Source organism: Tupaia chinensis, unplaced genomic scaffold (genome assembly GCF_000334495.1).
Source record: "Tupaia chinensis unplaced genomic scaffold, TupChi_1.0 Scaffold000318_1, whole genome shotgun sequence".
Taxonomy (NCBI): Eukaryota; Metazoa; Chordata; class Mammalia; order Scandentia; family Tupaiidae; genus Tupaia; species Tupaia belangeri.
Window position 1 is genome coordinate 4,281,018 of NW_006159811.1, and position 4,685 is coordinate 4,285,702.

The following is a 4,685-nucleotide window of genomic DNA, read 5'->3' on the forward strand; positions in this document are numbered from 1 at the left end:
CTCCAATCCTTCCTTAAATTAAGAACACGTGACAACCCAAGTAAGCTAGGAACAGTTCATCTGGAAGGAACAAATCTGCATCAAAAATAATCCCAAAAAGACAAATGAGTTTGTGGTGTCCTCTGGGAAGAGGAAGGGAATTAATCCTCTCCAAGGAGGAGGCACAGAATCTACCTGGACCATGAGAAGCCTCTTTAATCCCTCTTTATTTCTTGCTTCTTTCCACTTTCTTGTTCTGTTTTGTTGTTGTTGTTTTTAAGAATTATTTGTTTTACTTTATTTATCATTATTGTGATATTTTTAATTTGCTACAGGGCATGTGTGCTCACCAGAGAGAGAGAGCGAGAGAGAGAGAGCAGGCTGCCAGTCCAGGACTCAAACCGTAGTTGACCATGAGAGAGTACGATGCCTTAACTACCGTGCCACCTACTGGTTCTCACTTGGTCTCTTAAAGAAGTATACCATAATCTTGCAAATATCACCCTGGAAGGCAGATACTATATCTGTTCTGTTTAACATACCCGAGAAATATTACTTTGCAGATTTTATGAGAAAAGTATCAAACTAAAGCAAACCCAAAATAAAACAAGAACATTCTTGCCTTTTCTTTCAGCTGAAAATAAATTCCCTTTAAAACTGCTATAAGGGGGCAAGCCCCCAACATGATGGTTATGTGAGCTGGATCCCGCATGGCCAACTGTATGGTTGAGTCCCAGAAGCTTGAAAAATGAACTATGTACAAGTATGTGGGTACCCAAAATCTCAACAGAAGGGAGAAGTGCAGAAGGGATTGTGGCATGACCATTCCCCAGAGGTTGGCGGGGGTGCTTTCTTACTTTCTCTCTCTCTGTCTCTCTCCAGCAGGAAATGTGCCCTCTGGGAAATTTTAGAAAAAAAAATGATTTAAGGTATCAGACTTACTCTGCATAGCCTTTCCCATCTACTCACTCACACCCTTCATAAGCCTAGAAAAATTACATTCATCCTTTATGATTTAGCTCAAATGTCACTTCATCAGTGAAGCTTTTCTTGACTCCCAGGAAACAACTCTCCTTTATCCTATGAAATAACCCTATGTACTTTATATGCTTCAATGAAGGCTTTTGTACAAGTGTGTTTTCATCAGTGTATTTAGACCATTGACTGTACCAGTCAACTACTGCCAGAATAAGGCTGTGTAACAATCTCAAAAATAAGCAGTAGCACAGAACAGCAGCGCTTATTTCACTCATGGGCATGTGGGTCAGAAAGGCACCCTATTCCAAGTGTTATCCAGACTAGGTGGAAGATTACTTGGGGGAAGCTCTTAAAGCAATGGCATCACAAAGCCATAAGAGAGCAAGCAGAATTACGCAAGGGCTCCTAAGCTTTAGCTCAAAACTGGCACGCTCACTTCTGCTTTATATAATATAAAGCAATTCACGTGACCTAGCCCAAAGTCAAGGCACAAGGAAGAATACCTTTTCCAGGGACCAGCAGTTAGTGTAATGGCTATGTCACTGGACTCCCACGTAGTCGACCGCGGTTTGAGTCCCGGATCCGGTGGCTTAAACTCACGCTGGGTGCATGTGCATGCGTGCCCAAGATCCCAAGAGGAGAATGGAGGAGAAAGGACTGCGGCATGGCCATCCCCCCCCCGCGGGGGGGGTTTCTGTCTCTCTGTCTCTCTGTGACTTTCTGGTGAGTTCATGCACCCTGCAGCAAAAATCTCTCAAAAAAAAAAAAAAATACCTGTCCATAACGAAGCCATGCTCTGGGGAATAAAAGGAGCAAAAACACAGAGGCACATAACTAACTCTGCCAAATGACTAGAGCACCAAATGTCATACATGCAACAAAGATTTGCTGAATGAATGCATAAAACCCAAACCAGTCAGAATAAATACAAAGTTGTGAAAATAAAATAGACCTTTCTTAAAAATACTTCATGTTTAAATCCCTCTTTATTAACTTTCAAATTACCTATTTAACCTTACTAGGATTTAAATACTTGTATTAGTTTCCTATTGCTGCTGTGACAAATTACTACAAACTACATAGCTTTAAATCACATAAATTCAGTGGTTTATCTAATAGTTGTGGAAGTCAGGCTCTGAGGGGTCTCACTGGGCTAGAATCCAAGCGATGGCAGGACTATACTCCTTCTGGAGACTTTAGGAGAGAATCCATTTCCATACCTTCTCCAGCTTCTAAAAGTTGCCCACATTTCTTGGTTCCTGACTCCTCTCCATCCTCGAAGCCTGCAATATCCAGTTAAGTCTTCCTCACATCACGTCACTCTGACCCTCTTCTATTTCACATTTAAAGAACATTGTGAGTACATCAGGTCCACCTGGCATTCTAGGATAATCTCCATATCTTCAATTCAGCTAAGCAACAACCTTAATTCCGTCTCCAAGCTTCTCTTCCTTTGCCACGTAATCAAACATATTTATAGGTTCCACGGAGTAGACATGGACATCTTAGGGGAGGGGTAGAATTTTGTCTACCACCTGGCTATGACATACTCTAATAGAAAAAGCCCAGATCCAGAAAGCAGTTCTACTTTGAGTTCTATGACTAACCAGAAACAGTAAATTGGACAAGTCCCCTAAAATTTCAATTATTTCTGATGAAATGAGAAGGCTGTCCTAGCTGATCCCTAGGGCCCTTTCAACTCAAATTCCCTTGATTCTATGAATACAGTGCATCTAATTAATCCTTAGAGTTAGAAGAGATTAAAGCCCAATTCATCATCACAAAAACAAAAATTTAGGTGAAAGTCTAGCGGTGTTATGGGCGCACAGAGAAGGGAATTAATTCTCTCTGGGTGGTTATAGGGGCTTCATTGGAGAAGGTGACATCTGAGCTTACGCACCCCTGAAATAAGGACACAGACATTCTGGGTATGTAAACTGCATAGAGGGCATAGGCACTGAAGGGCAGGGGCCCCATAAAGAATGGAAAATAATCCCAGGTGGACAGAGTATAGACACGCAGGAGAGGAGGCTGAAGTAGAAAGTCAAACCGTGGTGCATGCTATGGATGTGGAAAGTTGCAGGTGACTCTTTTCTGTTAAGTGAGGGAAAGACATAACAGGATTTTGTGTGTCTTACATAGTGCAGAAACAATGGAGGAGGTTCTTCTTCTAGCTGCTTTATTCTATTTAACTTCCTAGCAGTGTATCACTAAACTAGTTTTTCAGACATCACAGATTAAATTATCTTAAAGATATAAAAGGTTTTTTTGTTTGTTTCTGTTTTTATTTATTTATTTTTTAGAGAGAGAGATATTTTTGCTACAAGGGCACATGGGCTCACTGGAGAAACAGAGAGACAGAAAGCGAGAAATCACCCCCCCACACACACACCCCTCACACACACACCACAATCTCTTCTCCTCCTTACTCCTATCAGGATTTTGGGCATGCACACACATGTGTCTGGCGTGAGTTTTAAGCTGCTGGATCTAGGACTGGAATGATGGTTCACTATGTGGGAGTTCAGGGATGTAACCATTATGCAATCTGCTGGTTTCCAATCTAAAAAGATTTTTTTTTTAAAGAATAAACTATGTATCTAAGCTCACCACTAGTCTTAATATGTAAAAAGATCATTTTAGAGAAAAAAAAAAAGAAAACACATGTTTTAAACACCAAAAATAGAATTATAAGGGTCAACAAGTGGCATTGTGGTTGAGGCACTGGACTCCCACATAGCCAACTTTGGTTTAAGTCCCAGACCTGGCAGCTTGCCTTCTCATTCTCTCTTTCTCTCTCTGTGTCTTTCTCTGTCTCTGGTGCACTCACATGCCTTACAGCAAATTAAAAATAATAATAAATGAAATTATGTAATAATTCTTTTAAAAAATATAATTATATAAACTGAAAAAGATCACCTACATAGATGGGAGTTCAGAGAATTAAATACACTTTCATCCCCAAATTACATTCAGCTCCATGCTATGTGTACACTTGTGTTTATCCATCCCATGGACAACTCCATCATGGAATCTTGACATCCCAATCCTATAGGTTGCTTATTCTTCGTTTTTTTTTTTTTTTTTTGGCAGATAGAGTACAATTCTCTGAGGCATCTAACTGCTAATTAACATTATCTCATCTCTGATCAGAAGCACAGTTATCTTGAATGATGGCAATGTGTTATTCTGATTTTCTCACTTCTATCTACCAAAGAAGTGTTTAGGTAAGATAGAGCTCTTTTCTTTCCTTCCCATCCCTTTTGTCTCTGCTCTCTTTGCTTCTGAACAAATCTCCCCCACCAGACAACAGGGTAGGTCATGGTGGAGTCCTTCAGCACATGGATTCAAACTGTCTTGAACATCATGTGACTCTGAGTAAAGTTCCTTGACAACTATACATCTTAGTTCCTTAATCCGTAAAACTGGAATAAAAATAATACACACATTAAAGGTTGTCCTGAGCATCACATGAGGGATGAGTATCATCTGTAAACTAAGTGCTTAGAATCCAGGTACCATGAAAAGTGTTTATCAAATAAACACCCCCGATGGCCAAATATGTGAGAAAGACAAATTTATTTTTTGCTTCAAGCCCTGTATAGGATTTTCTGTAACTTATACCAGAACATAATCTGAACTGACACGTGTGCTATGAAAGGCCTTTCAAAATCTGGCCCTTTCTGGGCTAGCTCCATGGCCCAGCGGTAACACACTGCTCAAGAGAA